General features: G+C 46.4%; 1 protein-coding gene across 1 annotated transcript in view; it reads left to right on the forward strand.

Annotated features, from left to right (window-relative positions):
- The window catches only part of HS6ST2 (heparan sulfate 6-O-sulfotransferase 2), a 143,672-nt gene that overhangs the window by 91,352 nt on the left and 32,323 nt on the right, over positions 1-19,997 (forward strand). The window lies entirely within an intron of this gene.

Genomic DNA, 19,997 nt, shown 5'->3' on the forward strand with positions numbered 1-19,997 from the left:
AACACAAAATATTGCACATTAAAATAGCACTAATCAGCTTGACTGAAAAAAATATCTTCAGAAATCTTGCAAAATCCAAATCAATGGTAAGGGTTGTATCTTTGTCCTTGACTTGCTCTGTTTTACTGTGCGCGCGATTTCTCTCCTTTCTCAAGACCACTGCCAGCACAGGCTCTTGACTGAGAAAATAAGTCAATTTGAAAAGGATTCAGGCTGTTAAAAATTAGTTTAGACTACGGTATTCGGTGAATAACTTTTACAAATTCTTAATATTCAGATTTTCTTTCCAGATTTCTTGATTTCAGATTTTTTCTCCAGCCTTGTAGTATGCAAAGCTTATGCTTCTTGGAGAAATTGATTTTACAGAGGAAAGCGAGTGCAAGCTCTGCCCGGTGCCCAAAGCAGCAGTGCCAGCAGCTGAGTCTGGAGGCGTTTCGGCTCAGGGTCTGTGCTAGGGGCACGTAGCCTTCTGCAGAGGCTGCAGAGATAGTAAAATAAATGGTCTGTGTCGGAAGAGCCTGCCCCAAAGATGGGAACATCACACTGCTTGCGGTATTGAAGCACACTGCAGCTGTCTTTGGCTGGTGCCGTCATGCTGCTTGGGTGAAGAATTGCACATCTGCATTTCTGGGCTGTGGTTGCTGCGTGCTGGCATGGGCTGTCTGCTGGTGCATCGGTGTCGGCGTAGAGCCAGGGGCTGGGGTAGGCTGGAAGGGGTCTCCTGCTGTCTCTTTTGCAACCCTTTGCTCATAGCAGGGCCAGCTTCAAAGTTAAATCTGGTGGCCTACAGGGGTTGCAAGGTGATGTCTGCTTTTGGGGGAAGATCCGCATGTGCACGTGGGCATCCTACGCTTGGACAAATTGCTCAGCGCTTAACCTGTCATCAGAAAGAAATTAACTAAACCTTTCTGCTTAGAAAGGTCCCTTTCTGAGGCAGTCGGGAAGCACTTTAGGAAAACCAGCTGCAGAACATAAGACTTTTTAATCTTTGCGAAGCTTCAGGCAGGAATGTATTTTACAGGGAAGGTGCGCTCGGATGAGTGTGCAAGTCTGCAATGCAAATTGCAGTGATGCTGGAGGGTGGTGGGAGGGTATGGAAATGGCCAGGCTTTGCTCAGCTAATTCACACTCCGGAGCGGGAGAGCTGTACCTATAAATACAGAATGCTGAGTGCTTTAAGGACCTGTATATCAGCTGGCGTGGCGTGGTTAACATTCGCATAGGCAATAAACACCATTTGCTGAAGATTTGTTCAGTAGTTCTCATCATCAAATCCACTTACTTTAAAAAATGTGATTGGTGCCTGGGTGGATGCATTGCTGGGGGAATGCGCCTTCGTTCTCAAAGGAAGTGGAAGAAATATCGGAGTCGCTGGTGTTTATCATTGCAATCCAGCAGTAAAAACAACATTTGGGGGGAAACATGAGAAATGAGCATTAGTAGAATGTGTGTTTATGGTTTAACAGCTACTATAAAGGAATAATTCAAAATGTAGCTTGTTAATGGCTTTCAAGTGTCTTCTCTATCCTGCCTTTGATTGCAAATAGGTTTAAAAAAAGGGGCTAGCAGAGGTTTAGTCTACTTCGTTACTAGTTGGAAAACACTTTAGCTCGCTTCTTAATACAACTTTTTTTTTGTTCAGTTTTCTCTTCCTCTTTAATTCTATGCAGTCAGTGTTTTGTTGTTTTTCTTGTACTGTATCAGCTTCCATTTGATCTGCTGAGATGTCTCATTGGGTTCTGTGGAAAAAGAGCTGTCATGGTACGATGGGTGCTTTGGGTGGGAGAGGAGTGCTGCCTTCGCCTTTGCCATCCTCCTGTGCTTGCAGCGACTGTCGGGGCCGTTAGCTGTCATCAGGCAGCTCCTCCGACTGACTAGTTCAGACTCATTAAAAACAAGAAGTAGTGGAAGAAGAAGAAGAAGAAGGTGGTGTTGAGTGAGGCACTGGCTTTCCCATTGTCAGTATCTGCTTGCAGTGACCCTTGGGGAGATGCTAAAACAGTGAATTCCCATCAGAAGCATGTTGGTTTGAGGGCTGTATAATTTGATGGAGAAAAAAAAGAAACAGCGTTAAGCTAATTCTGAGATCTTGCTGGTAGTCCTTTTTTCTTGTTAGCCAGTATGAACAAACATGTTGGTTGAAGACTCATTGGGCCGTTCGGTGCTTGCTGGATGTTTGAGCAAAATCCTTTTAATTCTTTCTTTTTTTTTTTTTTTTTCCATTTTTCCCCCCAAATGTTTGAGATATAGACAGTTCCTGTTATTTTGCTTCTCAAGGTTGTAATTGAGGCTGTAATGGCTTGGGGTGAAGTGCAATAACAATTTTGTACCATTTTTGCCATTTTAAGCCTTAGCATTGTTTATGTTGAAGGTACTAAAAAAAGTGCTGTAATGAAGATAGAGGCACATGGGGATTTTGGGGGGTGTCTCTTAATTTTTTGGGTCTGCTGCCCTTCCAGACTCCTGCCTGGGGACACTGGAGTGCTGGTGGTCGATAGCTGCTCTGTTAGATCCCCTCACCCGCTGAAGGTCTGCAAAGACCTTTCACCTTTCTAAAGACTGCTGAGTAAATATTTTTATGCAAACATATTAAGCTCAGTCCTCAGCATTTAAATTAAAAATCATGAGCCAGGCTGAAGAGAAGCTGAAATATCATTAGGTTAAGGCTTAAGACCTTAAGGCTTTTTTCCTGATTTGATCCCACAAATCTCTCGTGTGCTTGGAGTTCTCTAGAAGCTCACGAAGTCCCATTGATTTTGCACAGCTAAGCATGCGCTTAAGTGATTTGCAGGATCAGAGCCAAACTTGGTTTTTCTTTATTTGCTTATACCAGGTCTATAGGGATCACGTTTTCGAGCTTTTCCTAGTAATCGGGGAGTAGAAATTATTAATGTGTTTTTTATGGGAGTTCAGATTCTGACTTCACATGATTCCAGGAGCTAAGGTTGTTTGGAGTGTAATCAAATGTAAAGAGTTAGCAATACTGTAAGGAACTGACTGTCCTGTATTTCTTATTTTGCCTTTGAAATACCAGTTCACATTATTTCGCCTGATTTTTAAAGTAGGAGGAAGAGGGAAAAAAACCAACAACAACAAATACAAATTCTAGGCGTAATTTCTATGTAGTGACCGCTAGCCCATCCTTTCCTAAGGATGCACTGCGAAGGTGGGTTCCTCTCACTGCTCAGCTGAGAATTGCTCCTTCTCTGTGAGCCAGAAACTTATAGCTGACTGCCCTGCGAGTTGCCATCTAGCCACTGGGGAAAAATGCGAGGCACTGAGGGGCTGTGAAAGCCATCTGAAATCTGCAGTCGCTAGGAGTAGATGGAAAGCCGTATGCTCCATCAGGCTGGAGAAACTCCTCAGCTGTTTAAATGTGTGCTCAAGTATTATAAAACTATGTTTTACAGAGTTCTTTTATTACGGTTATGTGAGGCTTGATCACATAAAGTTATATGGGCAACAAACAGACTGGTGCTGAAATGAAGTTCTTATGGCTTTGTTTTGATTTCCACAAGGAAAAAGGATGAATTTGAAATGCACCTTCCAGCTGCAGATAGAAATGTTATTAAAAGCAGAGCAGACTCTGAATTGGAAGTTCTGCTTACCACAGGGTATAAATTACAGCTGTCCCCTTACTCAAACTTTTTTTGGGGGGTTTTTTGTTTTTTTTTTTTCTTGGCTGAGGGACCCAGACCTTCAGGCCAAGCTTTGCAGAGCTTTCCTGCAATTCCGTGGCTGTTGTGGGAGCTTTGCCGGAGTGAGGACTCTAAGATGGAGCCTTATGGAAAATTGTATAAATCCAGTCTTGAATACAAGCAAATCCTTTAGAGGAAAACCGGAATGAGAACTCTTGGTTCTTACAGGAATTACAAGTGCAATTAGGAGTGTTAAAAATACTTGTTGCAAACACTGTATTTGTTATGCTAATCAGTCTTTTTGTTTCTTTCCTAATACCTTTCACCTGCAATAATCGAAACACCTGAAATGGCTGGATATTTGGCATTTTCCATGTTTCATCACAACTCTTCTGGAAATTCCTACTTGAAGGTAAGCCTGTTTTTATTAAAAGTGTGTAGATCTGAACCTTTGGTCTGGCTTGGGTTTTACGTTATATTTTGGGAATGAAATCGCCAGCAATTGGCACTGAACAGTCGATGGTATATTCTGTTCTGTCACCAAGGATTTGGTATCAATGCTGCAAAATGCTCACCAGCCAGGGTAAAACTGAATTTGGTGTGCCATGTTAGTCAAACCCAGCATGATACATTCAGGAACCTGCCAAATTTTTACAGCATTGAGGGTCACCTCTTGAAATTGGTGTGGGGTTTTTGATGATTCTTCTCCAGGAATTAAGGTTTTACTTGCATCATCGTTTTGTGAGGAACAAACTAGATTTCTAATCTCCTAAGATCCTAAGGACAGCTTGAAGACAAGAACCTAAATGCTCCGAGAGTGCAAGTCAAACGCAAATAACCAAGCATGGATGATTTTTTTAGTTTTGAAGGCTTGGTCCTGGATTGCCTCTAGTTGCCGTTCTGAAGTTGCTGTCTCATACAGCATTCACTTCTGGAAAGCTGCTACTGTTTTTTGGCCAGCATCCATGCTTAGGTGTGACTCTCCCCTGCTGTTGCTGTACGCCCTCTACAAGGCAGTGGGATGTCACTTGGGCACTGGGGTGACCTCAGATGGGTGCCAGGAGGCAAGGTGCCAGGACCAGCTCCTGGCACTGGGTCTGGTGGTAATGTGGAGGCACTGGGTAATGTGCAGTGCCAGGCTGGCTGGCGTGGTACGAACGGGAACCCAGCCCAGCACAAATCTGCTCCCTTACCTGGTTGCCTCCAGCCCCTTGCAAGCAGAGGATGGTGCAGAGCAGCACCAAGGTGGTGTGGCTGTGTTCTCGGTGCCAGCACAGGGTGGCTCTCCAGCCGTGACCCAGGGCAGGACCCCTCTCCGGCTGGTCGGGCGGCCAGCAGAGGCGGCCAGGTCTGAGCAAGCTGTTCCTTTCTTTCTCTGAGTTTAATATCTCACCAACAGGCAAAAAAAAAAAAAAAAATTAGATAAAAAAAAATCCTTGGCAATTCCTCCCAGGTCTCTCCTATCGGTCTTTTCCGTTTCCATGATGCAGCAGGTTTTTTCATCAGGACACAGATCGCTGTTCTTACTTTGTGGAAGGAGATTTAATTACCGCGCAAGTGAGCCACATCCATCATTTCCAGTTCAGAGCCCATCCAGAGTTTCTCTTCTCCGTCTTTGGGTATGTGAAGTCACAGGGTTGTTTTCACTGCATTTCCCTTGCATTTGCCAAAATGATAGCTAATTAAGGCAGAAACAGCCCATCGTCCGGGCTGTTTCCTTGCAGGATTTTGGGGAATGTCACCACGCACTTTCCCCAGCATTGCAGCGTTTGTGCTCTTATCTCTGGGATTTTTCAGTAAGTGGTGGAAATTTCTGAATTTGGAGCCTTAGGTGCAAATAACAATGCAATGCTGGATTGACTGAGCTGGGACAGTAGACAGAAGCGGCTAGGTGAGTGTGTGCTGGCTGAGAGCAAATGAGCAGGAATTGCTCTAGGTTGGAAAGGTTTATGTTTGTGTTGCAGTCTTCCTTCTCTCCCATGGTGGGTTTTTTTTTTTTGTGGCTGGTGGTTTGGATCAGTTTCCCTCATCCTGAAGCAAAAGGACATCCCTGAAGCGGATACTTTTTATTTAATGAGGTTCAGGGTAAGTATTGCAGCATTGTTTTCATCAGAGGTAGGAGGATTGTATTTTTGGGTAGCTCTGAGTCTTTTTCCTTGCACTTCTGGGAGTTCATCCCAGAAAATGACACTCTGGGAATGCCTACCATCTCTTACGCTTTTGTCCCAAACACACCAGGTCCGGATTTCAGGCAGGTTTGGAGCAGGTGGGACCTGACCCAGTGGTTCTGTCACGCCCTGAGAGCCCAGGGTTTGAAGCCTGGCACCATGGAGAAGCAGCTGGCCACCTGTGTCAGCTTGGGCTGCAGTTGGTTTTCAAGGGGCAGTTTAAAACCAGTGGGGATGCTTTGACAACCACTCTCCCATTTATTTTTCTCAGGGATACCTGGGCTTTTTATTCTTGTGACTGTGTTGGTTTCCAGTGTATTAAACCTTCTATTTTGCGGCCCTCCTGCATCCCAGGGGCACAGGGCTGCTCCTGGGCTGCAGTACCCACTGCAGCAGGCGGCGATGCCGTGCAGTGAGCCAGCCCATCAGCATGACTTTAAAAAATGCAGTGAGGACAATAAGGCAACTATTGCTTTAGCTATCCCTGTCGTACATGCGGTTGCATAAATGTGCTAGATTATTATTATCTCTGCCTCATAATTAGCAATTTGCATAACTGCTTGCTGTGAACAAGAAGTCCCATCAGTGTTATGAAGGATTTATTTAGCTGTCTGAATATATTTTTGTTATCCAGTGCAGAAAGAAAACAATCGAAATGGAAGCAGTCCCAAATGCTTGGTGTTATTTCTAACCCGCACGCATAATTAACAGGAGTACTAATTGTTCAGCACCAGAAACTCATTTGTTTCTCTATAGACTGGAAGAACATTAATTCTCAGAGTGCCTCTCTCTCTTTTTCCCCATAGCCAGCGGTATCATAAGCTCTGCAGTTGGTTGTAACCAGATTATATTTGTTGTGTTTGCAGTGTAGTGTTTGCGATAGTCTTGTCTTTTCCCAAGCTTCTGTCTAAGCGGTGAAATGTATGTAAATGCATGTAGTCAGGGCTGCGTTTCAGTCTCTGAACAATGGATCCTTGTATCTGCTGTTGTCATATGAAGTGAGGGCTCAGCCCAGGTACCGGAGATACCCTCGTGTACCTGCTTGGTGCTGGAGCATCCCTGCCTAGGGAGTGCCAAGAGATGAGACCCGCCTTTGCTTTCTGGCTTTACCTGTCCATTTGCTTCTACACTCCAGAAGATAAAATATACCTGTGGAAGAGGGACTTGGCATATGTGGTTTGGATTTTGGAAAATTGGGTGCAAAGTTGGTGTGACCTGTGTGAAGGACCAGACTGACCGCATACAAAGTGACTGCTTTATTTGCACTTGTGTAGTGTGGAAATCGTGGGAGCTGGGAGATCCACCCCTGTGAGCAGCATTTCTTCTGAAAGCCGTTTAAGTGTAGTTCTAAGGTGAGTACCATTTTGCACCACGTGTCCTGAGTTTGGTGTAGAGCTGGGTCAGTAAGGTGGAGCGAAGGATAGGCTGGCAAAGACCCTGACTCCAGGAATTTTCCAGTTTTTGAATGTCTGCTGACTCTTGAGCTGCAATAGTCTTCACTTGGGAATTTTTAAAAGTACACAGCTCTTCCTCGGGAAGCTCATGAATCCTGACAAAACACAAGTTCTGTTCTTTCTGAGCCCGAAATGGGGCAGCAGTCAGTGGGTGTTTCATCACGTACCTTTCCTGCACAGCCTGTGCTGCTGTGCTCTAGGGCTGAATGGCCACTTTCTCTGTGTTTGGGAAAGAGCATGTCCCGCCTTGGACGTCAGGCATCCCTTTGTGCCCAGGTCAGAAGCCAGGTCGGCAGAGCTGGTGGCCGAGTCTGTGCAGTGATGAGCTGGAAGCAAGGTGTGAATGACGTAGAAAACTGGTTGGGTGAGCAAGTCCTGTTAAGTTATCGGTGATAATCCTGAAACATAAAATCCTCTAAAGGGCTTTCCCCGCATCAAGCTGTAGCTTTTTCTGCATAAATAATGCTGGAGAAAAGTAACTTGCTTGTGGAACGTATGTCGTATGTGGTGGCAACCATTTACAATGCCTAGACCAAAAGAAGCACTGTTGCCAGGAAGGGTCTGAAGCACATGCCACTGAAACCGTGGGGCCCTAGGGATGGGGCTGAGAGTGCTCTTGAATGGTGGCCCTAATGCACGCTGGCTAAAAGGGCAGAGCAGTGTCTTTAGAGAACTTGCTTGAAACAAGATGATACTCTGTAATCCAAGAGCCAAATGATTTAATATGCAGCGAACCCAAAACCTCATTTAAAGAAGTGAATGCGCAGGCTTGCACCATCATAATTTACTTATTTTTATGAGTATCTTCCATGCACTGCTAATAAATATGAACTATTAACGGGTTTTTAATCTGATTCGCGTTTATTACAGGTTGAGTGTGAGGCTATAAATAATGGTTGCTTAGAGGCATGAAGTATAAAGCTGTGTGAGCGGGTCCATCATCCGTTCTTGGAGCCTGGGCTGTGCAAGGCAGAGCTGATTTGCAATGCTGATCAGCAACCAACTCAGCAAGGCATTTAGCTAATTCGTTAGGCGGGTTTTCTGCCTGGCTGCGAGGATGCTCTTCTGGAGCTTTCCCACCGCTGTTTCCTCTGAAACAAGGTCTTGCTTTGCCTCATGGGTTGAAACAGGTATTTGGGGGCATAACTGGTGTTTCTCCGTTCAGTGGGAATTTAGAAATCAAACTGCTTGTGAAGGATGAGGGGTCTTGAAGATACTTACTGCTGATGTTTTCCAGACTCACCTGTCCCCCCTACCCTTCCCCAGCCATTGGGTAGTGTGAGTAATACATGTGCGTGTGAGGAGAAAAGTTGGGCATAAATCATTGGAGGGAAAGGGGAAGACGACATCCTCAGGGTTCCTGTGCGAGGCCGAGTGGTTTTAGCCCTTTTTAATTTTTCTCTCTTTTCATGGAGCCATTTTCTCCTACAAGGTTGAGTCCCCAAACAGATGCGCTTTCTGGAGGGGGGACAGGGGTTGCAGACTGAATAAGAACAAAATGAAAGTTGCTTATTGGAGTATTCCCTGTTTCCAGCTGGGAGTTTTCAACTCAGGAAAGGGAAGAAATGAGCACCTCTAGCATCCCAGGACAGCAATAGCTAGGGCAGGTAAGAAATGATTGTGGGTTTCCCACTGGAAATTTAGCTTTTATCAAGGAGAAAATAAAAACCAGGCGTTGCAGAGAGGCTTCGCACTCTCATTGCGCTGCAGCAGGAGCACATTTAGTCCTGCAGCATTTGCCTGTTGTGTCCTGACAGGGTGCGGGGCACAGAAGAGCTCTCCCGGCGTGTGCTGCGCGGCCACTTCTGCTCAGCTGCTGCGCTTTGTGGGGAGAGGTGCAGCCCAAACCACGGACTTGTGTCCAGAAAGGAAAATGCAGGGACAAGGCAGCAATAGGACCGCTCGGTGAGATGGGGCAGCGTGGCTTCTCTTCATGGCTGGAAGCTTTCTGATCGTTTTGTCTTAAATGTTTACCTGCCCAGACTGCAGAAGCTCCCTGAGGAAAAGGAACCCTTCGTGACAAATAGTTTTGTCAAAAACCCAATTTTCCTTCAAAAGCATTCTGATGGAAACTTCTTAGTAACATGCACCCTTGGTCTTACTTCTCCCTTACTTGCACAAGCAGGCTTGATTTATTTTGCCCTTTGATGTATGGTGCAACTCCCATCGAAAGCAGCTGCAGTTGTGAATAAGTTGTGGGAGCGACTCTTTGATGGTTCCCAAGATTGCATTAATGAGTGGGGGCGACCCGCAGTCTCAGGGACTGCCTGATGGAATTATAGCTGGCAGAAATTAATTTGTAAGCATCAAACTAAAATACACAATGACATGGGCATGTTTCAGCTCTCGTGATAGCTGTGTTTATTGGTGCGTTATGCTTTTCGCACTGGTTTCCATTCTGTTGTGTGGCTGATGATAATTAATTGCAGAGAGGAGAGGCTAATGCCCTGGTTCGATGGAAGAGCCCAGAAGGTGCCTGTCCACTTAGCTCCATCTGGTATAGAAGGGCGACTCTCAAGTTTGTGTGACATTTACATTGACAGCTGCATGTTTGCATTAAAGGAGAATATGATAAATATTTTATTCTGAGATTTTTCGTGTGATCTGTGTAATGTCATCTTCAGTACAAGGGCAGGGAGGAGATGGGAGCTTCTTCAAAACTTCCTTATGGTGCCACCTTGATACTGCTTAATGCTCTGTTCTTGTGGCTCTTTCTCTGCGTGTTCCTTGCCTTGCCTGAAAATCAATAAATGAAGCATCGGACCCGAATCCTCCCAGTCTTCCTGGGGCATAAGAGAGGAAGGGTTCCCGGCACAATTCTTGTGACTGCAGCTGGTCCCCCCTGAGGTCTGCAGAGATGGATGAGGACTGGGCAGCATCTGCAGGAAACACACAGCAGAAGTCTCTTACCAGCACTGCAAAACCTGGCTCTGCAGGGAGGGAGTTTTCTTCTGGTGGCTGTGCTACCCGAATTTTGGCGGCTTCAAAATGAATACCGAGTGCCTGCAGTGTGGGGTTTCTAAAAAGCGGATCGCTGCCTTTTCACTTTGCCTGGCCAGTCAGGTCTTTGGGTTTTATCAGTCAGAGCGATGGCGTGGCCGGTCCGGTGGGCGACAGGCTGCATGTGGACCCCTGCAAGTGGGCTGCAGTGAGGAACACCACGTGTTTGTCTCTCTCACATGGCACTTAAGCATCCAACTTCTAGTATTTGTCCTGCTTCCCGCTGGTAGATAGGTGCCTATTGAGTGCAGCCTGTATCCCAAGCTAACGCTGCTGCCCAGACGACATTAAATGAAATTAATTCGCAGCACCTGCAATGTTGTTTGCTGCTTTGCTGTGTAGTCTAGAGTAAGAGTGGGTCAATACTGCATTAGTTCTGGCTTGATGTGACCTATCTGAAGCCACCAGAGTAAATTCAATTTGTGTTTATTTCAGTGCTGGAGTCTGTTCTTCACGGGCTTGACAAGGAATTAATCTTACCTTGTTTTTACTTATTTCAAAAGGAAGAACAGTGGAAGGACTTAATCCTGGAAAGACTTTGTGCTGGTTTTCAAATACTCCTTGTCTAATGTTTCTGTGCAGCTTTGGTCTGTTGATGCTCAGCTAATCCATCTGATCGTAATTCTCACAAAGTCCTTTGCAGTCCACGCTCCCCAACCTCCGATTCCCAGGAAAGGTTTTTATAGCTGAGACAGTGCTGTAAATACTGCAGTTCTTAGCTGGGAACCCCCCCCCTTCCCCATAATTCATGGACTCCAGTAATGTGACTTCCCCAGTGAAAGGACATTTATAGATTTCACTCTCTAATGCCTGATCCGTGACCTGCTGCAGTCAGCAGATGTCTTTCTGCTGACCCTATCTGGCTTTGGATCAGGCAATAGGGAGCCTTTTGAGTGAAAGCTATCTGCTCCTTTCTAATGGCTGTATCATATGTCATAGATTTTTCCTGGTTAGAAAAGGATATAAAAGCTGTGATGTTAGAAACCATAATACTTTGTTAATTGGATTGCATTAAAGCACGTTAATCAAACTGAAAGGGAACATTAACTGGATTTTCATGTCTGCTGAAAAAGCATTTAGAGCCTTCTGCAAAGACGAGGACCTGTTTGGTGGTGCTTGGGGGCATGGGACCCAAACCCGTGTTTCCTTGCAAGGAGCTGCAGGGTGCCTGTGCGACTTTGTGGATGTGGGAATTATTGGTGAGGTGCAGGATCGGGCCCCATGATCCCAGCCCTTCCAGCGTGTTGGACCGGCAGTCTCCAGAGATCTGAGTTCAAACCAGTTGAGGATTCAGGTTGATTGGGCTCTTTAAACACACGGTATGCAACAACATCTTCATGTAAAGAAAAACTGGAGCCTGTCCATCAGCTTTCCCAGTTTCAGAAGTTGTTTCTCCTGAGCCTTTCCTGGCATGGATGGCTTTTTCTCTCTTCCCAGGAAAGTTCACCAGGCAGAAACAGCAAAGCCAAGGCTGTGAGCGTGTGGGCATCCTCACAGATGTGCCAGTATTGCGGGTTTATGAAACAACGCTGGTAGGTTTTAAGTCACCTTTATGTAGAGATAAAGATGTTAAAAGACCTATGGGTCTTTTTTCTAGGAATCACTTGTAAAGGACCATGGATGAGATGATAAAGATATTGCTTTGCCTATTAGGCTTCTTTTTTGTACGTTGCTCTGTCTTCTGGGAAGCCTGTTGGCTGCACAATTGTCACCAGCTGCTCAAACACAGCAGTTTTGGGTTGCCCAGTTGTTGTGGGTTTTTTTGCATTAAACTATTTGCCATTTCAGTGGCAGATTCTCATTATGCAAAAGGAGAAACAGCCAAGGCAAGTGTTCAAAACGACTTAAGATTTGGACTGTGTCATCTGTATAATTAAAAAACACTGCTTGGGTCATTGTTCAGTTGGAGCTTTGCTGCTATTACTTTGGCAGATGCTTAAAGATCCTTCCTGACTGCTAAACCTGGCATAGGGACCTGCCCTTGATGTGCTACAGGGCCTCCTGCTCCCCCAGCACGTGGAGTCGCATCCCTCAGAGCCGCAGCAATGGGAGCAGCCTGCAGCCTGATTTCCCCCAATACAGCCATCCCGCAAGTAAACAGGAATTAATCATCCACCCCAATGAACTGGTCTGAAATCGAAAGTGCTTAAATTCCTGATTGTAATTGTGATTTGCATTGCCAAGCAGCACCGAGGGTTTAAATAATCGATGTTTCATTTTTTTGTTCTGTTTGCGATTGCTGGCTGTCTCCCTGAAGGGAGGTTTGGTCTGATTATTTGGTACCTCTTGCTAACCTGGGTCCTCCCACGTTACCTTTGCAGCTAATTGCTAGGTTGTATTTGACTCACAATTTGCCTGGAGTTGTAACTGGGTTGGAAGAGGCATTCTAGAAAGTTACTTTTTAGAATTTGGTGTTAATTGACTAAAGTAACTCAAAAGGTAGAGGATATATAGGAAAACTAGCAAGTTTCTTGAAACGTTTTTTTCTTGTGTTCAACGTTGATTGGGGAAGGAAATAATACCCACAGTTATACCCAAACCTGGAGATAGCTGGTCATCCCATCCTTCAAGATGAGCAAGCAATTTCCATCTTCTCACATCTTATTTTTATTCATAAACTGACAGAAGAGCAAAAGCTGTCATCTTCTGTATCTTCTTGTTCTGCTTCTCAGGTCTGAATGATCTGGTCGTTAGTGGACCTACCTGAGGAAGTAACCAAAGAAAATACTGCAGTTTCTCAGCAGACAGTTTCTAGGCTGTCCTCATTCTGCCCCATCCAGCAGAGCTGGCGGCTGGAGGAGCTGAGGGGTGATGGGAGCATCGTTCCCATCACCCAAAAGTCTGGTCCTGGTCTGCTCAAGGGATGCAGAGCAGACAGTGTGCACCCCGGGGGGTGGGGGGGTGCATAAAGACAGGGGACCCCACATGCTTTCAATCCCTCGCTTTTCTGCTCCTTCCCATCTCTTGTGCAGTTTATCAGTATGAATGTGCATCACTGTCTTTACGAAATGTTTTAACACGTTTCTGAGAAAGAGGTGCCCCCCCAATGCTGTCAGCAGTGTTAAAACAGCAACAAAGCAATATGCTTATCAAGTATCAAAGCCAGGGTAAATCAACAATACAGTGTTGATAGTAATTCATCAAATTAGTGAAATCACTATGTAAGGACTGATTAATTTGGGTACTAATTTGAAGTCTAAGAGGGTGACTTTCCGCCTGGTACAGGTAGTCTTCTGGGATTTCCAGTAAGTCAATCAAGTCTATAATTGCAAGCTGGCTAAATCATATGGAAAATAAATTATTGTCTGACACTTCAACCAGTACGGCAGAGCCAGCTGCGCACACGCGGCACGGGAGGGCTGGGAAGGGCTTTCAAATACCTTTTGGCTTGTCACACAGTGTTTACTCACTAGAAGGATGAAAAGTCATCAGGACTCAGGAGCTGAGCTGTGGAGCAGGTCTGAAGCTGTGGTCTGTCCCTCATCTGTCGGCGAGCGTGGTTGCGGATGGCTTCTTGGCATGTTCCCGGGGATTGCAGATGTGTTTGGTTTAACGAGAGGGAACGAAAAGGCCGCCTGCGTTTTTAGACGGTTTTGCACAGAGTGCTGGATGCAGCCTCTTTCTAACGTTGCTGAAGGAAGAAAGTGGAGATAAAATGGGACTGTAGATGTCCCAGGGGAAGATGAGCCCGAAGCATCCAAAGGGGTCACAGCAGGGGCCATCCCGCACAGACCTGCCCTTCCTGTACGTTGCTGTACGAAAGGCAGTCTGTCTGTGTGCTCACCTGAATCCAGGGACAGTGAAATGTCCTTACCGCAAGGTTGTGGGGAAGATTCGAGATGTGGGGTACTCTGAGACCAAACTATCAGAAATCACACAGGTGCCCAAAATATAAACCCAAAAGAGTGGAGCTGGCAAAAAGAAAAGGGGAGGGATGGGGGGAAGGGAGAGAAACTCGAGAGGTATGAAAAGAGGGCAGTAATTTGTCCTCGTTGGCTTTGACTGTGTGCAACAGTTTGATCCCATTGCTTTCAGGATGCAGCAAGAAGTCGCAGAGGGTGCTGTAGCTCGATCTGATTCTAAAAGAAACAAGGGTGTGAAGGGATTTTCTGGGAGCTGGTGATGGCGGCGGAGATATCCAAACAGAAGTGCTCCTCTTTGCAAACAAGAGGTTGACGCCAGCCCTGCTGACGGCAGCTCGCCGCAGCGTGTTGAGCCGCAGGCGCTGGCCGGGGCTGGGTTTCCGACGAGCCCAGCCAACACGCGCCGTCAGCCCCCGGGGAGGCCGGTCTCATCCGGATGGCCGCTGCTGGGAAAACTCCAGATGAAAAGCTGAGAATTGCTTCCTCTAATGGCTTTTTAGCCAGCAAAATGTTTTGTTGCCTTATTTATGACTTCTGTAACGCAGGAGCCTGGGATGAAAAGGCTGAAGGCTTCCTTTTACTTTTGTCTGCAAACTCCCTCTCGCTGCCACGGATTTGCAAGTTCTTTAGTGGGATGAAAGTTGTGGCTGAGGCTGGCCTTCCTGAGTTGTTTCATTATGCTGTTGACATGAACACTAAATCCTGCTTTCCTTTGCTGCATGCTGAAGGTCACTGCTGCAGTATGATCATAATGAGCCTCATAAGCCAGCGTCTCATCTCAGCAGAGCTCTCCGCAGATGCCCCAAAACCCCCAACCATTTATTCTTTAACCTTATCAGCCTACAGACGCCAAAGGCATCGTGTGAGCTTAGAGCCTTGTAGCTCATCGATGTTGGATGATGCTTTGATCTTACGAGACTTGGGGGTTAACAGAAGGAATAAGGCGGCGGAATGAAAGTCGGCAGCGTTTCAAGTACTAAGTGCCAGGCACAGCATGAGTGACCACACTGAAAGAGGAGCACCTTGTGATGTGTATCCTCTGTATCCTGGCGGGAAGAGGCAGTTGTGCAAGCCCGCCCTGACTTTTGCTTGCACCGGTGTACGAGAGGGGTGTGGGGGGGTCCTCCAGCACAGAAGCTATGCCCACTCTCTCTTCAGCAGGATGCAGTTCCCAAAGCAGAGGGAGAAGTTGGAAATGAGCCATTTAAATAAATGCACCTGCAGCTTCTCCACCCTCTATCTGATCACCGTTTTCAAATTAACACCTGCACATTTAGAATCCATTAAAATAATAATTTCGTGCTCCAGTGACTATTCTGGCTGTTACAAATGCAGAGGGATAGCCTGGGATACCCAAACAATATTCTTGTAGGGGGTTTGTCGTTGCATAGATCAACATCAAGAAGCAGCTGTTTGTAAAAATGTTTATTACGTTGCCATTTAGATTGTGTGAGTTTGATTTAATTAAAAATACAGAGACAGGGAAGAGAAATCACCCGGAATTTGGAATAAAGCAGCTGACAAAGTGTTTATTAGAGCCTTTAATATAATTTACACAAGATAGATAGATCAGAATATTTATCTAGCTGTCTATCTTTGGGTCAGAATATAGATCTTGGGAAAGTGAGAACAGCTTGTCAGCTGCAGCATACCTGACAGCGTGTCCCCGTGCGCCCTGTCACTTGTGCCACGGCAGGAGGTCCCTAGTGGACAACCAGGTGCCTCTGTGGATGGAGGCAGGAGTGTTCACTTTCTGTGCATTTTATTGCCGGTGTCGTGGCTGCACCATGTCCTAAGCGTGCAGGTAACAAACTTTCAAAGGTTCAGGGACTTGCTAGGCTCAGCAGCTCTGGGCACTCACCTTTCCGGACACAGCTCCTCTTCCTGGCTTTGTGTTGCTCTGTGTCCTCCCGTTGCTTGCAAAATGAGGCTGAGCTGAAGAAATGCAGACATCTTCCCTCTCGTGCTTGGTAGGCTTCCCAGGTGTCACAGTCCCTGCCTGCAAGTTCACTTCTGCAGTGCTTCTGTTAAACATGATTACTCCTGAGTCAGTCTTGGGTCAGCAGGAGGGAGTTCATCTCCTCCATCTTTCAGATGCCTCAAAATTGCTTGGAATTTAAAGCCTACGTGACCAAGGCTTTCCTTGCAGAAAAGCGGGGAGGAATGTGGCTAATTCCTTACTTAATAAAAAAAGGCTAATTCCTTTTTCCTTACCCCTTGTCTTCCAGCAATAAGCCTGGAAGACCGCCCTGCACTTGAGCTAGGATAGGAGGGAGGCATCCTGCCCTCTGGTCCAGGGCAGAAGGTCCTGGAAGCTTCTGTGGGAAGCTCCTGAAAGCTCCTACTCTGCACGGTGATCTCCAGGGCTGCTCTCGTGCTCCGCTTTTAAGCAGGGCGACGGTGGAGCTGGCTTGGACACGCTGTGCTTGCAAAGCCCTGTTCTGCCTAACCCCAGAAGAGTTAATTCGCTCCCGCTTAGTGAACTGCGGGAGGGTGAATTGCAGGAGCTGTCATTAGAGTGTGGGAATTTTCCTTTGGATTTGTGAGCCAAGACGAGAATCAGGGGACCTTTATGGGGCTGCGTTCAGGGCCATATTTGCTGCTCGGCATAGTGAAAAAGAGCTTGCTGTAAGAGACAAGGGAAGGCACTCATCTGTGATACAGACAGTGTATGACAGCTGATTCAGCCCGAATCGGGCAGCCAAGCATGCAGAGCGCAGTAGGCTTTTGTATATCTTGCTCTGATCGCTGTTACAAATATTCCTGGGTAAGTGCCGCTTGCTGACGGTGCAGACACCCTGCAGGGGAGGGAGGCAGCCGCAGAGCTGGTGCTGTGCAAAAGCCAATTAGCGGGACGTGTTTTTCAGCAGGAGGGTCTCTCCAAAGCACGTGAGCAAGGAAGTGTGCAAACTGGAAAAGCTGCCTTATGCCCAGATTTTGCTTTATTTTAAAACTGCACCCGCCTCACTAGAGAACCGAGATTCTCCTTGTCTTCTCCTCTTGTCCAAGCAGGCTCTCCTGTGCTTTCGCCATCCTTGATGTGCTAAGAGATGTCTTAAAAACTTCAAAAGGCAGAAGTTGTTCCTCCTCCCTGGGCAATCCGTCAGCGTCCGGGTTAGCGGTACGCCTGCCCACGGCCGTTCGGTGCCGTATGAGTGCAGGCACACGAGCACCCTGCACGGGGAGGTGGTGCTGCTCCTCTGAGCATGGTGGCAGCTTGCTGTGATGGGCTGGCTCTGCTTAAACTCACTTTGTTGGTGGCCCTGCTTGGTGAGCAGAGTGCTAAGTCGCGGTCCGACTGCAGAATGCCGGAGTGGTAAGGGGATGGGGTTGTGCCCCCTGGAGCCCTCTGAAGTGGCAGTATGGTTTTTGCACTTGGAGCTGAGGTTGGCTCCACCGTGAACATGTGTTATTGCCAAATTCATGTTCTTTGACACTAACTTGGCTAATCTTTTGATGATGCTGTTAGTTTGTCCCATGGCTTTTTTACTACGGAGCAGCGCGTGAGTCTGCATGTTGGGATCTGCTCAGCGTTCAAGTGTTTCACCTTTATTTTCCATTGCATCTACTACTTTTAATTGTCATCTGGGTAAAGTAAAAGTAAATTTTATATTGAGTTAATAAATGCTGGCGCATGTTGGTTCTGGAGCAATGCCATATAGTACCTGTGGTGCCTTCTGGATGGGAAGGTGTCCACCAGCAGCTCCCTCCTGCCGGCACCACAAGCTCTTTTGGCCCGTTCGGTGCGTAGCGAGGCTTTTAGCTGCTACCAGGAGAGAAATGTTAAGGCTGGCAGAGGTGTGAAATCAGCTGAGGTTTGGTGCTGAGTTTTTACAGGCATCTACTTGGAATAAAGGGACTGCTCCTATCGTTTGGTCTTTGGAAGAAGAATAGGCTGACACAAACCAGCGGGCAGTTTTCTGGCCACATGCTGCTTAATAACACATTTGATATTGATTAACTGTAGCTTTAAGCCCGTTTGGACAATTCAGCCACTTGACTGAGGGGTTGAAACACAGTGGAAGAAATGTTAATAAATGTAGTTCCCTGTTTGATCATGAGTTTAAATTTTAAAATCCTTCGTGTATGAATCAAGTTATTGTATTCCCAGGGAGGCGCCAGTTTGATTTATGACCTTTTGATGTCCCAAATACAATTAACACTCCATCAGTATGCAGATACTATCACGGGGTCCGGTGACTTGAATGACTTCCAGTTACCCCTTTATCGGGAAGAAGTGTCACAGCTAATGAAATTCTCTCCAAAAAGTATTGATTCATTAGACAACACAATCCTTTGACTGTCCTTTGCCCAGTGAATTGTCAGGAAAAATGCATCTCGGGATGTCAAAATGTTCATCCTGTTTCTCATCACAACTCTTTCCCCTCTCTGATGCTCGCAGGGATCGCACACGTCACACGCTGCTCGTGCTAGCGTGCTGGGGGCTTCTGTGTGCCCCAAAAGCGTGACCCAGCCCCCTGCCCCAGTTTGTGCAGTGCAGATCTGCCTGGCCAAGTAGATGCGATCTCCTGAGCTGAGGTACTGGCATGGCCAAATTCAGGCTGAAAGACAGCAAGTGCATCTTGGAGGATGTGGGGGAAAGGAGGGTGGATTCAGTGATTTGCAGAAAGACTGGTAATGGTAACTCCGGCGTTTAACTTGGCACCAGCGGTACCCTTAACAGATTAGTGACAGCCGGAACCCCGTACAAATATTTAAAAAAACTCTTAGTGACGGCACTCTAACCTTATGTTAAATAAACATGATGTTAAATAAACATAAGGTTCCCCATGTCCCTGCAGTACGTTAATACACTATTAATGTTCTTTTTTAACGTGCGAGGGAGATGGAGAACACAGAGCCATGGGGCTTGGCCAGCGCCACCAGGAACAGAACTTCAGATTTCTGCTTTCCTTTCTTCACGGATGCACTTTGGGCTGTTTTCATTTAATTACCTTGATGATAGCTGCAGTGTTTCCAGATGCTTCTGTAATTTATTTCCTCTCCCAAACAACCGCTGGAATGGCAGGAAACATTAAAATAGCAGCAGAGTAACTGGGTGATGCACATCTGAAGCCAGGCTCACCAACAGCTTGCGCCGGCTCTCGTGTTGCACGGAAGTCTTTACTCGCCCGCTATCCGGAGCAAATGAAATTTGATGAGCTTTCTGCCGTTTCCAGGGGGGAGCTGGGTGGTTGGGTTTTTGCCCTCTTCACACTGCCAGCTCTGTGCACCAATTAATCCATGCTAAAAGGACTTACAATGAGCTTGTTATTCTGCGGGCTTGTGAAGTGGCGGCTCGCCAGATTTGCGCTTGTTTCAGATGTTTAATAGATAGAAAGTTGATCACTTGGCAGCTGAACCAACACCCTGGAGACTCTTCCGAGGCTGTAAAATACTCTGGGATCCAGCAGCTTGGGAAAGGCCAGGTATTAATGAGATAGAATAACTTTTAGCCTAACTAAAAACAAACACAGAGATACCTGCCTTAGCTCCAGATTGTTTAAACTTTGGTGTGGCTTCCCCTCTGTTAATGCGGTGCTGTCCTGTTTCATCTCCCCATCAATATAGGCAGCGATAAGCAAATAGGAAGATAATCACTGTCAGATTAGTTGTTGCTGTGGAAGATTATGCTTCAAAGTTATGCAAATTTTGCTCCCTTCATTGAATCCAGCGCGTGCGTAGAGCTAAATTTTCTTAGTTTATTGGCCTTGGTTGTAATAAATAAACCCAAGCTGAAAAATATATCTGGAGCCTATAAATATGGATTTGTTTGAGGCAAGATGCTTCTCAGGCAAACTCAGAAGCATCCTTGCCAGCGATTTATGAGGACGAGCTGTGTGTGATCCCAGGAGAATATTTTGCCGTCATCTG

Source organism: Falco punctatus (genome assembly GCF_963210335.1).
Source record: "Falco punctatus genome assembly, chromosome: 15".
Classification (NCBI taxonomy): domain Eukaryota; kingdom Metazoa; phylum Chordata; class Aves; order Falconiformes; family Falconidae; genus Falco; species Falco punctatus.